This window comes from Lithobates pipiens, unplaced genomic scaffold, assembly GCF_037356315.1.
Source record: "Lithobates pipiens isolate NorthernLeopardFrog02 unplaced genomic scaffold, aLitPip1_a1.2 Scaffold_19, whole genome shotgun sequence".
NCBI classification, from domain to species: domain Eukaryota; kingdom Metazoa; phylum Chordata; class Amphibia; order Anura; family Ranidae; genus Lithobates; species Lithobates pipiens.
The window spans coordinates 559,101,594-559,126,606 of NW_027507764.1; the positions used below are offsets into that span (position 1 = coordinate 559,101,594).

The following is a 25,013-nucleotide window of genomic DNA, read 5'->3' on the forward strand; positions in this document are numbered from 1 at the left end:
GGAGTAAAGGGATAGCTCCCTGACGAGACAAGCACACCAAGAAAAATTTAAGGAAAAAAATAAAACACTACTCTACTCCATCGAAAATAAAATAAAAAAAAGGTTTGGTTTTAGATATACGTTAAGCTAGCCAGATATATAAATAAGGGTTCAGAAACGCATGTCAGTCCAACCATCTCACAATATCTTCTTGGCCCATAACGAGGAATGTTCCATTTGCATGAGCGCTCTTTTTACAGCAACAGAGGAAGAGGTTGGAGCAATGCAAAGTTCCCAAAGCTGGGAAAACCGATGGCAATCTGGATCACTTTCTGAAATCTCTTGTTTGGTTGTCAAGATCCCCATAGATATTGGATAATCACCTGATCTGGCCCTGAAGGCCAACCGAGAGATAGTCATCTAATGTCTATGCGCACCTTCAGCTTGGAAACTTTACTTTAAAAGTATTTTATTTTCATAGTACACAATACAGAGTAACTGAAACAGCATACTAACAGGTTGAACATGTAAAACATTAATGTGGTGTAGAGAGATATACCGGCATCTATGCTTGCCGGATTCTGAAGGGCACTCGCAAATGCATCGTGAACTAAAGCAGATCTAAAGTTAATGAGCTTTCAGCCCTTCTTCTGCTGGGAAAGGATATGACCAAGAGCGACCGCCTAATTCAACAAGGTAGTCCTCTATGTCGTGGTTGTAGAACATCAATCCGCCAGGCCGGGCCCATCCAGAGCCGGACATGAGAGGAGCCCTCACCCCCGCGCCCCTCTTGGGATCATAGCTTGGAAACTTAAGTATTTGATAAGTTCTTTTTATCCATGTGCGGATACTTTGACACATCAGTTCACAGCCCATGAAACAACCAATTGGAGATGCGCATACCGGGAACAAGAGGGACTTTTGAATAGTCAGATCATTTGCACATCAACAATCAAAGCCCTTCAGGTATAGCTGACTTACTCAGAACTTCTGAGCCAGGGCGGTTTCTTGCATATCCTGCTCATCGTCTCGCCCCGTGTCTCCTTCATCAGCCAAACACTGAGAAAGCTCACACTTCATCTTGAACTTTTTCTGGTAGCCTAAACACGTCCTAATATGGTCATCAGAAGGGCAATGTGTCTGAACCTGAAGCACAATTGTGGGTGGTCAGCTTCAAACTGGATTTTCTGACCACCTTAATTAACATCTGAAAGGCGCAGTTTGTTTGAGGTACGGGGGTCTTAAGGCCAGAGAGTCTCTACATTAAACTCCATTAAGGCTAAGTGTTGGCCATACATATAACAATCCAAATGTTCTCTATTTTGATATTGCCTTCATTCTTCCAATCTCTCTTTTGATTACGTCGATTGAAGGCAGGCTGAAATGTCCTAAATGTTGTTACATGTATGGCCAATAAAAAGCTTCCTGTAAACATTATATGGAAGACTTTGGATCGATGAATCTTTCTGAATTAATGAGCAGTGTGAATACATACTGCTGACCTCTTAACTCTGTTTTACATACTCCTGACCATTGCACTCTGCATTAATTGCTCCTACACTCTGCATTATTTATTCCAGACCCTTTCATTGTGCATTGCATGCGAATGACCTCTAAAATCTGTGTTACTACGTTCTGCATCACTTACTCCTACTGACCCCAGTACTCTACAGGACATACCTCTGAAGTCTGCGTTACTTACTGCTCACCCCTGTACTCTACGTAACATACCACTGACCTCTGTAGTCTGCATTACTTAAGTCTGCACTTTGCGTTACTTACTCCTGACCCCTGCTCTCTATGTAACATACTACTGACCTCCAAACTCTTTATAACTCCTGACCACTGCACTGTGCGTTACTTGATCCTGAGGTCTGCACTTTGCATTACATACTACTGACCTCTGAAATCTGCATTACTTTCTCCTGACTCCTACACTCTGTGTTACTTACTCTTCCTGATCCCTACACTCTACATTACATACTGCTTACCTCCGAAGTCTGTGCTACTTCTGACCCCTGTACTCTACGTAACATACTACTGACCTCCACACTCTATATTACTCCTGTCCACTGCACTCTGCATTAATTACTCCTGCACTCTGCATTACTTGATCCTGACCCTTGCACTTTGCATTGCATACTACTGACCTCTGAAATCTGCATGACTTATTCCTTACTTCTGACTGCTGCACTACGTGCTGATCCCTGCATGCTACATTACATATTCTCTGCACTCTGTGTTACTTGTTCCTGACTCTTGCAATCTACTTAACATACTATTGACTATGAGCTCCATGCTACTTACTCCTGACCCCTGCACTCTGCATTACTTTGACCTCTGAACTCTGCATTATATACTAATGATCTCTGCATTACTTACTACTGATCCTGCACGCTGCGATACTTCTGACCTCTGTTCTCTGCGTTACATACTACTGACCCCTGAACTTTTCATACCTTCCTTACTTATTAATGGGGCCTTGATAGGGTATCACCTTAAAAAAAGGGAGCTTCTTGTACCCGGGAGATCTTTGCTGTTCAGGTAGATCTCCATTTTTCCAGGGTTTCCAACTCCTGCTCTAGTGAGTGGAATTAATTTCTCAATATCCTCTAAGGTTTCAGAAAACACAGACCCCATTCATCAGGTAGATGTCTTCATCCAGCTGAAAGTTAATTGGCTGATATGGGCAACAGTTCCATATTTTCCGCTCCATTATTGTTTATATAAATGAGGCCCCATGAGATTTGTCCATTGTCCTCTTTACGTTTGACAACTAGTGCACTTTTTCCCCTGACTCCTCCGGAGGATTACTCAAAGTCCATATAAACCAAACCACGAAAATCTCATGTAAGCATTGAAAAGTCATTCAGCCGCCCGTAGGAGCCCACAACCAGCTGCCCATAGGAGCCCACAGGCAGCTGCCTGTAGGAGAACCACAACCGGCTGCCCATAGGAGCCCGCAGCCAGCCGCCCATAGGAGCCCGCAACCAGCCACCCGTAGGAGCCCGCAACCAGCCACCCGTAGGAGCCCGCAACCAGCCACCCGTAGGAGCCCACAACCAGCCGCCCGTAGGAGCCCACAACCAGCTGCCCATAGGAGCCCACAGGCAGCTGCCCGTAGGAGAACCACAACCGGCTGCCCATAGGAGCCCGCAGCCAGCCGCCCATAGGAGCCCGCAACCAGCCACCCGTAGGAGCCCACAACCAGCCACCCGTAGGAGCCCACAACCAACCGCCCGTAGGAGCCCACAACCAGCCGCCCGTAGGAGCCCACAGGCAGCTGCCCGTAGGAGCACCACAACCGGCTGCCCATAGGAGCCCACAGCCACCCGCCCATAGGAGTCCGCAACCAGCCTCCCGTAGGAGTCCGCAACCAGCCACCCGTAGGAGCCCGCAACCAGCCGCCCACAACCAGCCGCCCGTAGGAGCCCACAACCAGCTGCCTGTAGGAGCCCGCAACCAGCTGTCTATAGGAGCCCGCAACCAGCCGCCTATAGGAGCCCGCAACAACCAGCCGCCCGTAGGAGCCCACAACCAGCTGCCCGGAGGAGCCTGCAACCAGCTGCCCATAGGAGCCCGCAACCAGCTGCCCATAGGAGCCCGCAACCAGCCACCTGTAGGAGCCCGCAACCAGCTGCCCATAGGAGCCCGCAACAACCAGCCGCCCATAGGAGCCCGCAACCCGGCCACCCATAGGAGCCCACAACCAGCCACCCATTGGAGCCTGCAACCCGGGCTACTTGCCGCCCATAGGAGCCGGCCCACCTGCAACTGATGGGGTAAGTGCCAGGGTGGGGGGTTGTTTGCCGCATCCCCCCCCAGATAAAAATCCCACCAGCCACCACTGGTCTAAGGGCTTCCAGTGGAGACTACAAGTGACACACCATGCATGGGAATCTGGGAATCCTGTCCTGAGGAATTCATAAATTTAGACATGAAGTGGCTGCAAAGAAGCCACAGGAGATCAACATTGAGAGTATTTTATTTTAAAAGATGGAAGTTGTTTATGGTACACAGCTCTTTAGCAAATTAAATGTCCTTCAGGTAGGGTTTACATCTACCTTGGATGAACCTTCCATTAGAAATATTGCTTCCTGTTAGCAGCATTCATTCTAAGTAATGTGTAATTGTAGCACTTACCTCTTAGAGCAGGAGATCACAATACTCCTTCTCCAAAAGGACAGAACCATCTTTGTTCAGACATCATCCAGAGTCACCATCTATATTCCCAACTGAGATGCTGGCTTACAGCACTCTTATGTTGTATTCACAAATGTCTGACACAGATCAGCTCCTGCTGCAACCTCTCGCTGTGTGATTTGCTACAAAGTTACACTGTACAGTTTAGGGATATACCAATACCAGTATCAGTGCAGATTCCAAGTATTTTCACAATTAGTCGTAAGCTTAAAAATGCTTCTGATACCCGGAACCGAAACTTTGCGGTGCGATTTGATGTCATCAGTCTGCTGCAGACACATTGAAGCATTTCCTCAGTCTCCTCTCCATTAGGGATCAGACTGTACTAGGGTTGCACCAATACTACAAGTACCGATATATTCAGTCAAATACTCACCGATCCTGATTACCGATTCCTTGCAGTGCGATTTGCATCCATACAAAATGAATGGGCGCAAATCGCACAGCAAAGAATTGCATGAAATTTGAACGGGAATGAGGTGCGATTCCTGCCTAAATCAAATATGGTTTCCTGTGTGAACCCAGGCTGAATGACTATGACAAGGCTAGGTTCGCACAAGAGCACACTAGAGCAGTGGGGAAACCGAATGCGATTTGGACAGGAATTGCAGCATATTCCTGTTCAAATTGCATGCAATTCTTTGCAGAGCGATTTGTGCTTATTCATTTTGTATGGACGCAAATTGCACCACAAAGAACCGGTATCAGTGCGTACTTGACTGAAAGTATCGGTACTCAGACTTGCTGATAAAAAAAAAAATGGTACAACCCTAGTACAGTCTGATCCCTGATGGAGAGGAGACTGAGGAAATGCTTCCCCCTGCCTGCAGCAGACTGATGACATCATCTCAGCCTAGGCAAAGTCACTGGATAGGAGCTCAAAAATAGCTTTTTCTTTGGACACAAGATATAGGGGGTTATTTACTAAAGGCAAATCCACTTTGCACTGCAGTGCACTTGGAAATTAAGTCACTGTAGATCTGAGGGGGACATGCAAGGAAAATAAAAAAACAGCATTTTAGCTTGCACGTGATTGGATGATAAAATCAGCAGAGAGTCCCTTCATTTCAGATCTACCCCTTATACCGCATACACACGATCGGACTTTTCGACGGACTAGGTCCGGCGGAATGAATCCATCAGATATTACGATCGTGTGTGGGCTCCAGTGGACTTTCTTTTCCCAAAAGTCCAACGGACCTAGAAATAAAACGTTTCAAATCTTTCTGACGGACTTGAGTCCGGTGGAAAAATCAGTTCGTCTGTATGCTGGTCCGACGGATGAAAACCAACGCTAGGGCAACTATTGGCTACTGACTATGAACTTCCTTATTCTAATCCAGTCGTACGTCATCACGGTCGAATTTGTTGGACTTTGGTGTGAGTGGTCAAGTCCGTTCGTTCGGAAAGTCCGTCGGGAAGACCGTCGGACCCAGTCCGTCGAAAAGTTCGGTCGTGTGTACGCAGCATTAGATTTACAGCGACTGCACTTCCAAGTGCACTTGCAGTGCAAAGTGGATTTGCCTTTCGTAAATAACCCCCGTAGACTTTTGGGGAAATGAAACGGCTTCTATATATTTTATGACCCTTTACTTACTGAACAGGATAACGATCACCTGATCAATTACAAAGAACTCCCAGCATTTGGAGAGTTTACACTTGTGCGATGTGGGACATCCTCATGCGATTCACACATGAATCGCACCACATTCCTGTGCGAATCGCAATGCGATGTCTGTGGGGTGTGATTTGAGCCCGTTCATTTTTAATGGCTGAAATCACATTCGCGTCAAAATGAAGCAGGACCCTTTTTTTTTTGTGGCCGCGCTGGAAACGGATCGCAGGGATGTTCACCCCCCCCCCCCCCCCCCGTGCGACCCAATTCAGACAATCGCACTGCGTTTTGCGAGCTGTTTTTGGGGTGCTGTTAATTTAACTTTTCACCGTGCGATTTCAGGAAACGCACAGGGTTCTCTGCGTTCCCCGCATCACAAATATGTGAGCCTTTTGTGCTCTTTCTATTTGATTTCACTGCATTTCTCATGAAAGCGACAATCCCTGTCCTTCCGTCCGCATGAATCTTCTTCTTCTCAGCCATCCATCCTTCACATCTCAGACTTCTTTCCTTATATAGTATTATCTCCTCTTTATTGAGCTTTACATTGGATGTATGCCCTTAAGAAAAACATCCGACGCAGCCAAAGGCCAGAGCGCTTGTAACCCGGTGACTGAGGCTGTTCCTGTGCTGCAGGCTCTGTCTGTCTGTCTGTGTATATCCCGTCCTTCAGATGATGATTTGTTTAGGAGAACATCTCATCTGTAATTAGAGGGAGGACGGGTCCTGCTCAGGTCTTCCGGGGTCCTGCACATCACATGGCGCCTGCGATTTTATCATTGCCTCTGCTGGATGTAAATTGGGACTAAGGTCTCATTCACATGAGTGTACTTACTGTATCCGTCAGGATGCATACAATACTGTAGGTGTTCTATGTACAGTGGGGGAAATAAGTATTTGATCCCCTGCAGATTTTGTAAGTTTGCCCACTTTCAAAGAAACAAAGGGTCTATTATTTTTATCATTGGTGTATTTTAAATGATTATAAATACTACTTGTTTCAACTGTTGCACTTTGAAAAAAAAAACGCTCCCTGTGTGACTGCTATCTGGTTTAAGAGCGGAGGGCCACCCTAAAAAAATAAAAAAAAAATAGCATTAATATTCTTAATTTTTTTTTTTTTTTTTAAATTAGAAAAAAAAAATTTAACTTACCGGAAACCCCTGTTAGGCAGTCTTCCTAATCCTATTCCTATTCCGCGACGCTTCCTCCTCTTCGGCGAGTGCCCTGTTGCCTTCTGGGACATGTATGTGTCCCAGAATACAACGGGGCCATTCACAAAGCGCTGTGCGACTCGCGCATGCGCCGTAGGAAAACTGGCAGTGAAGCCACAAGCCTCCACTGCCTGTTTCTCTTCGTTAAGATGGCGGCGCCAACAGCTGATCCGATGGACGGATCGGCCTCGGGCGGCCGACATCACGGGCTCGCTGGACAGGTAAGTGTCCCTATTAAAAGTCAGCAGTTGCAATGTTTGTAGCTGCTGACTTTAAAAAAAAGAAATAAAAAAAAAACACATCGCGGCCAGAACACCCCTTTAATGATTGAGTAATTCTGCTAAACCATGGGTGCGCAATCTGTGGCCCTGTTGCGGAACTACAAGTCCCATCGTGCCTCTGCCTTGGGGAGTCATACTTGTAACTGTCAGTGTTGCAGTGCCTCACGGGACTCGCAGTTCTGCAACAACTGAAGGGCCACAGGTTGAGCACCCATGCGCTAAGCCAATGAAAGCGCCCTCTAGAGGCTAATATACAAATATCTTTATTTAACCACTTCCCGCCCGCCGGCCGCCAAATGACGGCTGGGCGGCACGGCTTTTGTTCTGGGTGGAATTCATATGATGGCCCTCCAGAACGACCACTCTCGTGCACCCGTGGGGGCGCGCATCGCGGCGATCGGTGGTGCGGTGTGTCAGTCTAACACACCACTACACCGGTCTCGGTAAAGAGCCTCTGACGGAGGTAAAGAGCCTCTGACGGAGGCTCTTTACCACATGATTAGCCGTGTCCAATCACGGCTGATCACGATGTAAACAGGAAGAGCCGTTGATTGGCTTTTCCTCACTCGCGTCTGAAAGACATGACTAGATGAGAGCCGATCTGCTGCTCTCCTGACAGGGGGGGTCTGTGATTGTTTATCAGCGCAGCCCCCCCCCTCAGATGTCCACCCAGGACCACCAGGGCCTGCCACCACACTGGACCACCAGGTATGCCACCCTAGACCACCAGGCAGGTGCCAATCAGTGCCCAGGCAGTTGCCAATCAGTACCCATCCCCAATGCCTGCCAGTGCCAGCAGTGGTGCCTATCAGTGCCCATCAGTGCCACGTATAAGTGCCCAGCAATGCCGCCTATCAGTGCCCAGCAGTGCCGCCTATCAGTGCCACCCATAAGTACCTATCAGTGCAGTCTTTCAGTGCCCATCAGTGTCACCCATGAGTGCCCATCAGTGCCGCCTATCAATGCCCATCAGTGCTGCATATCAGTGCCACCCATCAGTGCCACCTACCAGTGCCTATCAGTGCCCATCGTCGGTGCCACCTCATCGGTGCCGCCTTATCAGTGCTCGTCAGTGAAGGAGAAAACTTACTTATTTACAAAATTTTAAGTAAAACTTTTTTTTTTTTCAAAATTTTAGGTCTTTTTTTAATTGTTTAGCAAAAAATAAAAACCGCAGAAGTGATCAAATACCACCAAAAGAAAGCTCTATTTGTGGGAACACAATGATAAAAATTCTGTTTGGGTACAGTGTAGCATGACCGCACAATTGTCATTTAAAGTGCTACAGCGATGAAAGCTCAAAATTGGCCTGGGCAGGAAGGGGGTGTGAGTGCCAGGTATTGAAGTAGTTAACACCATTATAAGTACAAGTGTGTGTGTGTGTGAGCGTCATCTCGGAGCTGAACTACAAGTAGAGCGTGTTAACAATGCTCCTCTCCTCTCTATGCTCTTCTCCATCTCTATACACCTCTCCTCTTCAGCTCCTAGTGTCTGAAACATGTTAGGCTGGCCACATTATACAATGCAAGACAGACTCTGTTTTTTCTAATTTTTGCTAAGCAGGCGATGGTAGAAAAGTAATATAAAAGTAATATAAAGACCGATCTCTAGACGTTCTTCTGGCAGAACTTTAAAACACAATACTTTTTTTTTTTTTTCTCTTCTTTTTAATCATCATAAAGAGTGTTTTTATACTAGCCGGAGGTCTGCTTTAAGAGCTGGGATAATCAGTTGTTCATTATTTTTGTTTTCCAGGACTATTTTTATGAAGGTTTTCTCCCTCGGTGGCATTTGTGGATCTTTCTCGGGATTTACAATAATAAACATCTGCGGGCCATGATGTCTTTGGAGGAAGCCGGATTCTTGGCTGCGAGTTCTAAGGATATATTCGGAGCAAGTGTCTTTTTCATCACGGCTGAGAACCGACCTCTCCAGATAAAATAGAATTCAAATTTGGAAGACAATCTGCCGCCATTCTGGGGAACCACATCACCTCGGCTGGAAAATGTTCTGCTGAAGCTATTTCCATGAATTGATGGATCTCTACAAATAATGGCGGATCGTTCCGAGCGCTCGTGAAAAAGAAGGTACGGCGGGCGCTAATTTATTTTGCTGTAATTCAGAGGATGGCGATCGTTAAAGTTGCTTTTGACATCACTCAATGTGAACTCGAGAGAGACGGGTATATACACAGATGTGATGTGTCTTAGGCCTCGTTCATACAGGTGTACTTAACTCCTTGGTGGCAGCCTTACCAGAAAGCTCCCGATGCATACCAGCGGTCGGGAACTTTCCGATCATGTGACCGCTGTGACAGCCAATCAGGGAGGTCACATGATCTGAAACCCCTTAAAGGGCTGGGAGGTGAGGTTTCTGCTTATGTGCCATGGTTGGCTGTCACAGTGGTCACATGATCGGAAAGCTCCCAATCGCTAGTATGCATCGGGAGCTTTCTGGTACCCGCCAGCTACCGTGCCAAGAGCACACTCTTAGCAAGGTAAGTTGTTGTAACAGGGCCGCATATATGTGGCCACTCGGTGTTAAGGCCCGCCCACATTAGGGGAGGCCCGTCCATCTTAGAAAGGTAAGTTGTTTTAACAGGGCCGCATATATGTGGTCACTCGGTGTTAAGGCCCACCCGCATTAGGGGCGGCCCGTCCATTAAGGGCGCATGGGCGCCATCTCCCCCCTCCATCCATGCGTCTGGCCCCTTTCAGAATGCCAGATGCATGTATTCCAATGGGGGGGGGGGTTTGAAGCACCTTATTAGAGCCAGAAGCTCTAATAGGCTTCAAAATAGGGTGGGCTTGGGGGGCTCCGAGAATACGCTGATCCTCCTCCCAGCCAATCAGGAAGCGAGTCTGGAGACCCGTCATCCAATTGGCTGAAAGGACAGGCGATCCTATTGGATGCCTAGGAGAAGGGGAGGAGGCGCATGGCAGAAGCGAGGAGGAGAGGACACAGGAGCCAATGCCTGCTGCCTGTCACCTAGATGGGGTAAGTGACAGATAGCGGGCGGGATGGACTTTGAGGTGCCACTCCACTGGCTGCCCGGGGGTTGGTTGTTTGATTGCCCCCCCCCCCCCCAAAAAAACACCAGCCACCACTGGGCCACATATATGCATCAAGCCGTTATCAATGGCTTAAGCATACGCCCATGTGAAGGCCACGTTTGCCCGCATGGGGATGCAAGGGTGGTCTGTGCATCCCTGCGCAGGCAGTCCCATTCATGTCAATTGGGATGCATAGGTTGCACAGACACAGCCGCTGCCTGGGTGTGGCTCCCCAAACACAGACAGCGTGCGTTCAGGGACCTGCACGCGCATGCAACAGCACAAACTGGGAGCAACAGCTGCGTTGCTCCCAGGGGACAAACATGGCCCTCATGCTTAAGTCCGCCCATGTGAACAAGGTCTTATTGTAATTCTGTCCACCCAGGATTGTGATCCATATATCCCTGCCAGACAGCACAGCCAGGAAGGCGACAGCGCTTTCTTTTTTGGAAATAGGGAAAACAGTGGTGTCTTATCCATACACCCCTCCCCCCCCCAAGCCTGCATCTTGGACAAAAAAGCATCAGAACACTAAGGGGTATATTTACTAAGGGCAAATACACTTTTCACTTTACACTGTGCAAAGGAATCTGCCCCAAAGCTTAATGTATGTGGTGAAGTATTACCCAATCCTGTGCAAGGAAAAAAACGAAAAAAAAAAAAAACACAGCATTTTTGCTTGCGCATGATTGGGTGATGGAAGTCAGCAGAGCTTCCCATCATTTACTAAGCTCTGCCCTTGCAAAGTTCCTTGCAAAGACTTCAAACATGTCTGCTTTTGTTCATCTCTATTACATGATGAATTAATGATGAATGAATTAATGGGACTAGTAGTTGAAATATACTGTATTATTATATTGTTTTATTTTTTAAATATTATTAGTATTATTACTAATAATATTTAAACTTTTATACAGAATCTATATAGTGTTATAATGTTCATCTATATACACATGCAGCTTGATGAAGGTAATGTGTTTGAAACTATGCAGTCGCTCGTAAGCTTATTATATGCATGAAGATTTGTAGTTAAAACAGAGTTCCACCCATAAATGGAACTTCCGCTGATTGGGTTGCTCCCCCGTCCCCCGTTGCCACATTTGGTGGCTTTCGGGGGGGGGGGGGGGGAGATACCTATCAAATCCAGGTATCTGCTCCCACTTCTGGGCATAGATCTACTATGCAATGTCCGTCAAATCCTCCCCCCCCCCCCCGCTGTCTTTCGGGGGACACACAGGTCCCAGAAGACAGCAGGGACCATTCGGATTGTGCAGCGCGACACGTGCATGCGCAGTAGGGCTTCCACGTTCTGTTTCCCTAAGACCCCTTTCACACAGGGGCGTTTTTCATGTGTTTTTCAGGCGCTTTACCATTAAAAAAAGCGTCTGTAAAGCTCTTGAAATAAGCCTCATCTGCAATCCCAATGTGAAAGCCTGAGTGCTTTAAGAGCCCTTTCACACTGGCAGCGCCCCAAAAATGCTTGTAAAGCGCCGCTAAAACTAGCGCTATTGGGGCGCTTTTAACCCCCTGCTAGTGGCCAAATAAAGGGTTAAAAGGCGCTCCCACAAAGCGCCGCTGCCAAAAGCGCTTTGCAGGCGCTTTTCAGGCTCTTTGCAGTCGTTTTGCAGGCGCTTCCCATTGATTTCAATTGGAAGGGGCGCTTTAGGAGCCGTGTATTCACCGCTCCAAAAGCGTTGCAAAGAAGCTGCTTGCAGGACTTTTTTGGCGCCCTGCCAGCGCAGCGCCTCAGTGTGAAAGCACTCGGGATTTACATTGGGATTGCAGATGAGGCTTCTTTCAGGTACTTTACAGGTGCTTTTTTAACGCTAAAACGCCTGAAAAACGCCCCAGTGTGAAAGGGGTCTCAGTATGAAAGCACTTGGGCTTTCACATTGGGATGGCAGACAAGCCTTCTTTCAGGCGCTTTACAGACATTTTTTTAACGCTAAAGCGCTTGAAAAATACCTGAAAAACACCCCAGTGTGAAAGGGGTCTAAGTAGGGATGTAGGCGCCCAGGCATGTACTGGCCATCGGGACTACCGGGAGGTTCCCGGTGGGCCGATGGGTCAGTGGGCCAGTCTGGTGCAGTCCTAGAGCCGCTCCTCACTGACAGTGAGTGATCTCGATTTCACTCCTGTCAGGAGGAGCAGTTTCCGTGATATGCTGGAGAGAGCATTAGGCTTCCTGCTCCCTCCAGCCTGCAGGGGGAGATAGACACGGTCAGCAGACTTTCCTTCCTCTCTCCCCTATCACTTGTTATAACATGACTGGAGAGAGGAAGAAGAGAGGCTGCCTTTAGAACTGTGAGTACATGTGGGAGGGGGGACACTCTGATGTAAAGAGCTGGTGGTGGGACTCTGATGTAAGGAGCTGGTGATGGGACTCTGATGTAAGGGGGCTGGTGGTGGGACTCTGATGTAAGGGGCTGGTGATGGGACTCTGATGTAAGGGGCTGGTGATGGGACTCTGATGTAAGGAGCTGGTGGTGGGACTCTGATGTAAGGAGCTGGTGATGGGACTCTGATGTAAGGGGCTGGTGATGGGACTCTGATGTAAGGAGCTGGTGGTGGGACTCTGATGTAAGGAGCTGGTGATGGGACTCTGATGTAAGGAGCTGGTGGTGGGACTCTGATGTAAGGAGCTGGTGGTGGGACTCTGATGTAAGGAGCTGGTGGTGGGACTCTGATGTAAAGAGCTGGTGATGGGACTCTGATGTAAAGAGCTGGTGATGGGACTCTGATGTAAAGGGGCTGGTGATGGGTCTCTGATGTAAGGGGGGTGGTGATGGGACTCTGATGTAAGGGGGGTGGTGATGGGACTCTGATGTAAGGGGGCTGCTGATGGGACTCTGATGTAAGGGGGCTGCTGATGGGACTCTGATGTAAGGGGGCTGCTGATGAGAATCTGATGTAAGGGGGCTGCTGATGGGACTCTGATGTAAGGGGCTGGTGATGGGACTCTGATGTAAGGGGCTGGTGATGGGACTCTGATGTAAGGGGGTGCTGATGGGACTCTGATGTAAAGGGGGTGCTGATGGGACTCTGATGTAAAGGGGCTGGTGATGGGACTCTGATGTAAGGGGCTGGTGATGGGACTCTGTTGTAAGGGGGTGCTGATGGGACACTCAAAACGTAAGTGGGCCGGTCTGGATGACGTCCTGGGCCAAATTTCTGTCCCAGTCCAGCCCTGTTGGCGCCTGCACCCCAGAGCCGAGGGATGGGCCGGCTTCGGATGAGGACATTGCGGGCTCCCTGGACAGGTAAGTGTCCTAATTTTAAAAGTCAGCAGCTGCAATATTTGTAGCTGCTGACTTTTATTTTATTTTATTTTTTCCCAGGCGGAACTCCACTCTAAGAAAATGAACAGACTGAGATTGCATCTCCAATTTTTTAATATATATTTATTACATTTATTAGCCCAGGTGCTGGTCGGTAATAAGACTATCTCTGTCAAATCATACATTTCAATATGACGGTGCTCATGGTATTCGGTTAGCAGTTTTGGGTCACTGGGGGCTGCTGTTAGTAAATGGGTATTTTGCTACCACCTATAATAACGCATCCTATCATAGCAAAACTAACCGAAGCGAAGGCAAGTCATCTGTGCACTTTTGTACAATCATTTTGCGAACGATCGGGTCCGCCGCTGTCATTTTTGCATTTTCTGGGTTGTGTATGATGTCGGATGCTGTCTGGTTATACCTGCAGAATGTTTGCCCACATCCGCCGCCGTAAACTTCAACTTCATGGAGCCAGATAAGAAAAACACGATTTTAAAGTTTCACTTTAAGAAACGTTCGATAATTCCCCCTCCCCAGAAAAAAAAAAAACCAAAACCATAGTAAACAGAATACAAAATGGGTTACAGCACCGCGAGTATACGTTATTGCTCCATCAAAGAATCATCCAACTTCAGGCATCCCTGCCCTTTTAATTACAGATCTGAACGATGTCTTAGAAATGGAGACATGTGTATTCGGGTCCTAAATGGCTTCTATATAAACAAAACATGAGATTCTAAATAGGTGTAACCACTTAATAACCCTTATGCCGCGTACACGCGACCGGACTTTTTCGACGGACTTAGTCCGGCGAACAATCTGACGGACTTTGCAGCTGAAGCCCTTGTACACACTGTTGGACATTCTGCCAACCAAATCTGTTGGATTTTGTCGGACGGATTGTGTCCGAAACTGTTGCATACACACGGTCGGACCAAGTTGTCGGAAAATCCGATCGTTCAGAATGTGATGACGTTATTTCTTTACGACGGGACTACGTTCAGGCTAGTAGACAATAGCTTTGATGTAGTAATTTGATCTGAGCATGCGTGGCACTTTGTCCGATCAAAATTCTCTACACATGATCGGAGTATGTCCGATCGGACCAGTTTGTCGGAAAATATTTCCAACAAGTTGGAAAATTGGGTCCGACGGATATTCCGACGGAATCAGTCGATGCATACCACACACAGTCGGATTATCCGACAAAACGGTCCGATAGGACACATTACGTCGGAATCTCCGATCGTGTGTGCAAGGGCGAAGTCCACCAGACTTTCAAACGAACGGACTTGGCCACACACGATCACTCCAAAAGTCCGACGGATTCGAACGTGATGACGTACAATAAGGAAGTTCATAGCCAGTAGCCAATAGCTGCCCATCGGACTAGCACACTGATGAACGGATTGTCCGCTAAAAGCCGAGTCCAGCGGACAAATTTGAAGCCAGTCTTATTTCTAGGTCCGCTGGACTTTTGGGAAGAAAAAGTCCGCTGGAGCCCACACACGATCGAATTGTCCGACGGACTCTGGTCCGCCGGAAAGTCCGATCGTGTGTACGCGCCATTACATACTCTACTCACAACAAACTTGCTTAAAAAGGGTAATTCTTAGTTTGCATATAAAGGGAGTCCCGTAGTAAAAGAACAAAAGGGGGTGGACGGAGGGACAGCATGACAGGGCTGGACAGAGTACAGGCAGGGGATAAGGTAGAGGTTATACCCTTTAAGAAAAGGGGGGTAGTCTGGAGCCGGGAGGAAGTAAGTGGAGGAGAACGGGGGAAGTGACGTCAGTCAAGAGCGGAGGAGAAAGATTCCCTTACACCCTCCCAAAGTTTGGTTTGTAGTCAGGAGGGCAGCCCGGCAGTGGTGGATCTTTGGAGAAAGAGAAGATGGCTGTTATATATATAACATGGTTGGGCCCCATCTGTGGTATGGAGTTCTCAGGTACCTTCTGGTTAACCAGGAAGGGGTAAGAATGTAGGTCACTGCGAAGGTTGCGTACCGTCTCTGAGTCGGTGGCTTTGCGACTGGAGGCCTAAAGTTTAAAAGAAGTTGGTCGTAGTGACCAAGTGGTGTGTCGTTGCCCTCGAAGACCCCCAAAGTATATAGAGAAGTTGGTTGATGGTTATTTAAAATGTAATTTATTTAAATTATGTTAATTGTTAATAAAAAGGCTGTAAGGCCATTTTACTCCAAAAACCTTGTCACGTCATTTCTGGGGGAAGTGGAGGGGTTTGGAGATTATAACAGGTTGGGAAAAAGAGACTGTAGATATGTCCTTCATATGTCATGCAATACATGTTCAAGTTGGCCAACTGCATCAAAGTGAGCCCTCTATCGCCAGTCCCTACTCTATCTTGTAGATTACCAGACTCATTTTGCATATTCCTAAGAGCATGGACATATTGTTACTAATTATAAGTAAATTAAAGGGGTTCGTTCTCTGAGTAGAGGAGGAAAGGGGTTTGTATTTTGGGTATAGTTGAGTAGAGAAGGAAAGGGGTTTGTTTGAATATGCTTGAATAGAGTTTAAAATTGTACTAAGTCTAATGCCGTGTACACACGACCGGACTTTCAGGCTGACTAGGTCCGATGGTCTTCCCGACGGACTTTCGGCAGAGTTCCGATGGACTTTCCGAACGAACGGACTTTGCCACACACAATCACACCAAAGTCCAACGGATTCGACCGTGATGACATATGTCCGGACTAGAATAAGGAAGTTCATAGCCAGTAGCCAATAGCTGCCCTAGTGACGGTTTTTCGTCCATCGGACTAGCATACAGACAAACGTATTTTTCGACCGGACTCGAGTCCGTCGGAAAGATTTGGAACATGTTCTAAATCTAAAGGCCGTCTGATTTTTCGACAGCAAAGGTCCGATAAAGCCCACACATGGTCGAATTGTCTGACAGATTCGTTCCGTCGGACCTTTGCTGTCGAAAAGTCCGGCTGTGTGTACACGGTATAAGTTGTACCTTTTTATGGGGCTCATTTGGACTGGTTTATGCTTGGACTTGGAATAGGGAGGGGGTATAGGAACAGGATATTTGTATAAATGGAAAATTGTAAAAAATAACAAAAGTACAGTATATCTGATGAAATGTATAAGTAGCTGAGGATGGTGGAGAACACAGGCATCCAACACTCCCAGAGGTGTCAAATGTTGAAGGGGACTGGTGGAGGCTTCAGTGGTGGAATGTGGGGTGGTAGAAGACACGGCTGCCAGTGAAGTGAATAGAATACCTCTTCTTTTGCAGGGTATTTTTATTTTTGGTTACTGACAAGGTTGCTTTAAAGTAGGGTTTGCCAAACATTCTAAAAGGGCCATTTTATTGCCCTTCAGACTTTAGGGGGGCCGGACTGTGAAAGACTGAAGACTTGGTGGTCAGCGAAAGTAAAAAAAAAATGCATGGAGCCTGTAGTCAGTAGGAGGAGGAATATTGCCCAACCATTGGTATTGATGGGAGGAATAGTACCCCATCATTGGTGTCCGTGGAAAGAATAGTGTACCACTATTGGTGTCAGTTGAAGGAACAATGCCTTATTGTTGGTGTCAGTGGGAGGAACAGTGCCAACTTGTTGGTGTCAGTGGGAGGAATAGTACCCCATCAATAGTATCAGTGTAAGGACTAGTGCCCCACTGTTGACGTCACTGGGAGAAATAGTGCCCTATTGCTGCTGTCTGTGGGAGATCTTCCATCATTGGTGTCAATGATGGGGCACTATTCCTCTCACTAACACTAATGACGGGGCACTATTCCCCCCACTGATATCAATGATGGGACACTACTTCTCCCACTGATATCAACAATGGGGCACTACTCTTCCCACTGACACCTGCAGTGGAACACTGTTCTTCCACTGACACCAATGGTGGGGGACTATTGCTCCCACAGACAGCAACAAAGGGGCACTATTACTCCCAGCGACATCAACAGTGGGGCACTATTCCTCACACTGATATATTGATGGGGTACTATTCCTCTCACAACATCAACAATAGGGCACTATTCCTCCCAATGAGACCAATGGAAGATGCAGTGTTCCATTGCTGTCAGTGGGGGGAATAGTGCCCCATCATTGCTGTTAGTGGGAGGAACAGTGCCCCATCATTGGTGTCAGTGGGAGGAATAGTGCCCCATCATTGACACCAACAATTGGACACTATTTCTCCTACTGAAACCAATAATGGGACGCTTTTCCTCCTACTGACACCAATAATAGGGCACATATTACTCCTGCTGAAAGCAACCATTGGGCACTATTTCTCCAACTGACACCAACAATACAGAACTATTCCTCCCACTGACACTAACGATGGGCAACTATTACTCCAACTGACACCAATTATAGGACACTATTCCTCCCACTGACACCAATGGTGGGGCACTTATTACTCCTGCTGACACCAACGATGAGGCACTATCCTGCCCACTAACACCAACAACGGGGTACTATTCTTTCCACTGACACCAACAATGGGGCACTATTCCTCCGACTGACACCAACGATGAGGCATTATTCCACCCACTAACACCATTGATGGGGCACTATTCCTCTCACTGAAAACAGTGGGAGGAATAGTACTCTATTGTTGGTGTCAGTGGGAGGAATTGAGCGCCACTGTTGGTGTCAGTGGGAGGAATAACACCTCATATAAACAGGTGGAATAATACCCCTAGACCCGAATAAAAGTAAGTATCTGGCCCATGGGCAGCAGCTTGGAGACCACTGCTTTAAAGACTCCCTTTTTAATAGGGGGTCTTTTTAATCCAGGGCCTCCGCATTAGTCACGTGGTCTCTCTGGAGGATCTTGGTAGACGTTGAGGTTTAGACAGTCAGTCTGCTGACACCAATCCCTCACAATCTTTCCTTTCCACGGAGACAATGCCACATTTTGGGGTTGTGTTTTAGCTTGTATTCCATGCAGGGGCGTAACTATAGGGGGTGCAGCAGTCGCGACCGTAACTGGGCCCTGTGCTGCAGGGGGCCCATGCAGCCCCCTCTACATATGCTGATCACCCGTCCAGCACACTGGATGGAGCCCAGGCCAACATGGATGAGTGCGCGGCCTACAGCTTGGTCATGGTGAGTGAGAGGACCACACACACCATTACTTACCCCCTCCATCTCCCCCTGGGGACAGGGACCCCCATCTCCCCTGGGGACAGGGACCCCTTCTCACCTGGGGGCAGTAACTTCATCTGCCCTGGAGAAAAGGACCTCATCTCTTCTGGGGATGGGGACCCCATCCTGCCAATGGGGCACCTAAAAATAAAATAATAAAAAAAACTACTGATGCCAGTGGTGGAACTACAGGGCTCACAAAGTTCATACCTGTGACCACGCCCTGGAGTTCCACCGCCGGACTCGGAGGGAAGGGCCCTGGCTGGGGTTCAGGGGGGCCCTTCATGGTTTCTTGCATCGGGGCCCCGAAGGTTCTAGTTACGCCACTGATTCCATGAGTTCTTATAAAAAAAGAAATTGGTTGGAGTATAGATCCATCTTCATCTATGATTGATATCTGGAATGGAGCTCTGCAAAGCATTCTGCACAGTGAGGTGTGGAGATCGGCCAACCTGCACTATGTTTAGATGTTTTTGAATAGTTACTCTATAAATTTATTTTTGCAGTGAAGTTTTGTATTGTTTTTAGAGAATCTTGGCACATCTCAAAGGAATAATATAAGAAAAAAAAAAAGTACAGGAAACAAAAGGCAGGCTTTCACAAAAGAGGTCACAAAGCCACGAGCCTGCCCTTCCTCCCACACTTCTCTCACCTGCTCAGCTCACCACCGCACCTCTGCAGAAGCTCTACTCCACCCTTACTCTATATAGGCCTGCTTCACACTGATGCATTTTTTTTTGTGCGTTTTAGGGCTGCAACGAACGATTATTTTCATAATCGATTAGTTGGCCAATTATTGTTTTGATTAATCGGTTAATGACCTTAAAAAAAACAAAAAAAACACGTGGTGTATAATTTAGTTATTATGTAAAGTTTAAAAAAAGGCAATTTATTTTTAAAAATCTCTATATGCAGTGGTGAATATAAATAACCAACTATATAGTAGGGAGCAAAATATCGAATCCACTCTGAGAATAACAGACAGAAGAGATATACTGTATATATTAGAGGGGATATATACTATTGAAGATATACTGTATATTCCATTAGAGGAGAGATGTATTGTATATACTATTGAAGATATACTGTATATATCATTACAGGAACAATATACTGTATATACTATTAGAGGCTATATACACTATTAGAGGGGATATATAGTGTATATACCATTAGAGGGGATAAATAGTGTATATACCATTAGAGGGGATAAACAGTGTATATACCATTAGAGGGGATATATAGTGCATATACTATTAGAGGGGATATATAGTGCATACACTATTAAAGGGTCAATCTGGTAAAGATCAGACTCATTAACTTTAACCCAATTTTGTTGCTGGCCGATTAATCGATTATGAAAATAGTAATCGATTAATTTCATAATCGATTAGTTGTCGATTAATCGATTAGTTGTTTCAGCCCTAGTGCGTTTTCACTTTTACAGAAACGCACTACAGTCCATTTAACATGTTTTCTTATGGAAGTAGTTCACATCTGTGCATTTGGGTCAGGGAAATGGGCCAGGGACTTTTTTCCGGTTTTTGGTTCCATAGACTTCAATGGATGAAAAATGTGTATTGAAAAAAACAAAACGCAAAATGCACCTGGAATATAGGTAGCTCAGGAAAGGGAGGGGACAAGCGAGTGCCCCCCCTTCTGGACCATACCAGTACGCATGCCCTCAACATGGGGGAGATGAGTGCCCCCCATGGGCTTCTTCCCGACAAGGGCCTCTTCCCGACAGCCCTGGCCAGTGGTTGTCGGGGTCTGTCGGGGTCTGCAGGAGAAGGACTTATCGGAATCTGGAAGCCACCCAGATCCTGCCCCCCCATGTGAATGGGTATCGGGTACATTGTACCTCTACCCATTCACCTCAAAGCAGTGAAATTTACAAAAAATCTAAAGACGGTGGTTTTTGATAAGTCCTTTATTACTAATATAGCTCTGAACCATGTTCTCCTGCTGCTGCCTTCTCCCCGAGCTGTCTTCTTGTGCTATCTTCTCCCGCTGCTGTGTACTTCCTCTCTGCCAGTTACCATTATAAAAAAAACCCTGCTCTTCTTCTGTGGTTGTCTTCCTCCATTGTGTTTTCGCACACTCTGTGTCATCTCTAATATAGCCAAGGGACGTGGCCATCTGATGACATCAGCCAGAGAGCCTGCCCCTTGTGGCAGCGGTGGGAGAAGATGGCACCAACAGAAATGGCAGCGGGAGAGACGGCGGCAGGAGAAAACGGCACAAGGAGATATGGCGGTGGGAGAAGACAGCGGTGGGAGAAGACAGCGGTGGGAGAAGATGGCACCAGGAGAGACGGCAGCGGGAGAGATGGCACAAGGAGATATGGTGGTGGGAGAAGACGGCGGTGTGAGAGACGGCACAAGGAGATATGACGGCGGTGGGAGAAGACGGCGGTGGGAGAAGATGGCACCAGGAGAGACGGCAGCGGGAGAAGACGGCGGTGGGAGAAGATGGCACCAGGAGAGACGGCAGCGGGAGAAGACGGCGGTGGGAGAAGATGGCACCAGGAGAGACGGCAGCGGGAGAAGACGGCGGTGGGAGAAGATGGCACCAGGAGAGACGGCAGCGGGAGAAGACGGCGGTGGGAGAAGATGGCACCAGGAGAGACGGCAGCGGGAGAAGACTGCTTAGAGCTATTTTCTTAATAAAGGACTTGTCAAAAAACAGCTTTTGTTCTTCCTTTTTTTTTTTACATTTGACTGCTTTTTGAGATAAATGGGGTTCTGGGGACCCCTTCTTAAACGGGGCTTCCAGATTCTGATAAGCCCCCCGACAACTATTGGCCAGGGTTGTCGGCATAGGGGCCCTTGTCCCCATCAACATGGGGGCAAGGTGCTGGGGGGGGCCAATCCCCCCATGTTGAGTGCATGCGGACTGGTATGGTTTGGGGGGGAGGGTACTCGCTCGTCCCCTCACTTTCCTGACCTCCCGGGCTGCATGCTCAGATAAGGGTTTGGTATGGATTTTAAGGGGGGACCCCACGCCATTTTTTCTGCAATTTTTTTTTTTGCCGGCAAATTTTTTTTAATACTCCCTGCTTAGCAACCAGCTATATACAGTGTTAAAATAAAAAGCACAAAACACATCAAAAATCGCATCAAACATTACTTGCATTTCTCGTGTGGTTCCATTGAAGTCTATTACCCGCAAATCGTGGGGAAAAGGTCTCCGACCCTTTCCAAAAATGCACGACCGCAAAACGCATAGATGTGAACTTGTACCATAGGAAACCATATTAAATGGACTGTAGTGTGTTTTTGCAAACTGCAAAACGCATTAAAAAAAACGCATAGGTGTGAGCCTAGGGTGAAAGAGCAGATAAGTCATCAGCTCTGCTTACCCTCCTCTCTATACCCGCTTGACCATGGGCAATGCAGAACTTTGTAATCGGCTCACAATATTGACCTTTTATTTTCTAGTCTTCTGAGTGCTGCAGTGCAGAGGAAGAGAGGAGACTGATATATAAAACCTGCTGTGTGGCCGAGCTGTATAAATCCCAAAACTGGATAGTGCAGTTAAAACAGCTCAATCGTTGGTATTTCATTTGTTGTATTTAGCCGTTTCCTTGGTATTCAGATTTAAAGCTAAACTCCCAGCTTTCTTCTTACTCCCTTTCCAGAAAATTGCTTCCTTTTCTTGGTGGTGGAGACAACTCAATCCCAGGAGTACTGTGAACCCAGGTCCAGTACTGTGTCCAGGAGTGCTGTGGGCTCAGAGTTTGTACTGTGTCCAGGAGTGCTGTGAGCCCATGTCTAGTGCTGTGTCCAGGAATTCTGTGAACCCAGGTCCAGTACTGTATCCAGGAGTACCGTGAGCCCAGGTTCAGTATTGTGTTCAAGAGTGCTATGAACCCAGGTCCAGTACTGTCTCCGGGAGTGCTCCAAGCTTATGTCCAGTACTGTCTCCAGGAGTACCGTGGGCTCAGGTCCAGTACTGTATCCAGGAGTACTATGAATCCAGGTCCAGTACTGTCACCGGGAGTGCTCTGAGCTTATGTCCAGTACTGTCTCTAGGAGTACTGTGGGCTCAGGTTTAGTATTGTGTCCAGGAGTACTGTGGGCCCAGGTCTAGTGCTGTGTCCAGGAGTACTGTGAGCCCAGGACCAGTACTGTGTCTAGGAGTACTGTGAGCCCAGGTCTAGTGCTGTGTCCAGGAGTACTGTGAGCCCAGGTCCAGTACTGTGTCCAGGAGTACTGTGAGCCCAGGTCCAGTACTATGTCCAGGAGTACTGTATGCACAGGTCTAGTGCTGTGTCCAGGGGTACTGTGGGCTCAGGTTTAGTGCTGTGAGCCTAGGTCTAGTGCTGTGTCCAGAAGTTCTGTGAACCCAGATCCAGTACTGTGTCCAGGAGTACTGTGAGTCCAGTTTTGTTACTGTGTCCAGGAGTACTGCGAGTCAAGGTGCAGTACTGTCTCAAGGAGTGCTCCAAGCTTATGTCCAGTACTGTCTCCAGGAGTACTGTGGGCTCAGGTTTAGTATTGTGTCCAGGAGCACTGTGAGCCCAGGTCCAGTACTGTTTCAAGATGCTGTGAGCCCAGGTCTAGTGCTGTGTCCAGGAGTACTGTGAGCCCAGGTCCAGTAGTACTGTGTCCAGGAGTACTGTGAGCCCAGGTCTAGTGCTGTAATAAGTAAAGGGATGGTCGGCATTCAGGATGACATCTAAAATAGTATTCCTTTTATTAAATACAAGTACAGAGCTGTAAAACAGCCTAGGCATGCAGGAAGTTGGTTGGATGTCACTGGCTGTTATGCAACCCCAATATTAGACCTCCTGCGGGTTAATGAAAGTAAGTATTGCAGTAACATTTTTTGTATTTGTTGCTGAAAATGGAGTTTAACATTAAAGCGGTGCTCCCACTATAATTTTTTTTTTAAAAAAGTCAGCAGCTACAAATACTGCAGCTGCTGGCTTTTAATGATCGGACACTTACCTGTCCCAGGGTCCAGCGATGCGGGGGATCGAAGCCCCGCTTGTCTCCCCCTGCGTTCGGCGGCACCGGCATTTTAACTGTGGGCGCACCCGGTTGTGGCTTCACCCACTGCGCATGCGCGAGCCACACCGCCTGCCGTGACTGGCCACGCACTCATCTGGGACCAGTCACGTGTCCCCGATGATTGACAGAGCGAGGGGAAAGAGGCGATCCCCCTTCCTGCGCCGAGGGAAGTGATGTCAGGAGCCCAGGCGCTGGAGGAGGAAGATTTCGAGGGACCACATAGCAACAGGGAAAAAAAGGTAAGCAAAAAATAATAATTTTTTTCCAAATGTTAATGACATTTTGTTTTTTGGGTGGAACACCAATTTAAGGTCTAATGTGAGCTAAATTTAGGGAGATCCCCCCCCCCCCCCCACCGCATCAGGTAAACACTGACAATAGCAAAGTTACTATTTGTATAGTAAAATCTGTTGGGGGGTCCAGCTATGCAGGAGAGATATTATTACAAAATGCTTTATCCCCATTACGGCCGGGTTTTGCACGCACTCTCTGCTGCGTAGTGGTCGTGGTATCTGATGCAGCGTCTTCCTGTAGTAATTTTCCAACAGCTGTAGTAGCAGAGCTCAGTGGTTTGACAGCCCGTGACAGCGGAACTATCCGTGTACAAGATAAGAGCAACTTCGTTTTTCTATTCCTCTTTCAATTTTTCGCTCTTCTTTTTTCTTTTTTTTTTTTAAACATCAATTTGCGCACCAATATCAGTGCTAAAAATAATAATTGTCACCCCGTTTTTATATTTGTTACATATTGAAAAAAGGGCAAATTGACCTCTTAAACTCGGTTTGGTTCTCCTTTGGTTCACACTTCTTGCGTTACAGTGACACTGTAAATGCGTGTGGGTATACGATATGTGTTACATGTTCTACGAATCACTTTGAATGGCACATATATACGAGATCTCACAAAAGTGAGTGCACCCCTCACATTTTTGTAGATATTTTATTCTATCTTTTCATGTGACAACACTGAAGAAATGACACTTTGCTACAATGTAAAGTAGTGAGTGTACAGCTTGTATAACAGTGTAAATTTGCCGTCCCCTCAAAATAACTCAACACACAGCCATTAAAGTGGTTGTAAACCCTTACAACCAACTTTGACCTATATGTAAGCCTAGATGCTTACCTGTAGGTCCAAGAAATATCTCCTAAACCTATACGGTTTAGGAGATATTTGCCGAAAGACAGGCACCGCTGTCTACCGGGCATGCGGCGTAGACAGCGGCGCGCAGGTGCACT

General features: G+C 47.3%; 1 protein-coding gene across 2 annotated transcripts in view; it reads left to right on the forward strand.

Annotated features, from left to right (window-relative positions):
* The window catches only part of LOC143997631 (uncharacterized), a 379,606-nt gene that overhangs the window by 179,714 nt on the left and 174,879 nt on the right, over positions 1-25,013 (forward strand). For both annotated transcript variants that reach the window (XR_013277713.1, XM_077493334.1), the window contains exon 3: positions 9,048-9,379. The gene's annotated coding sequence lies outside the window, so the exon portion shown is untranslated. The remainder of the gene's footprint in view (positions 1-9,047; positions 9,380-25,013) is intronic.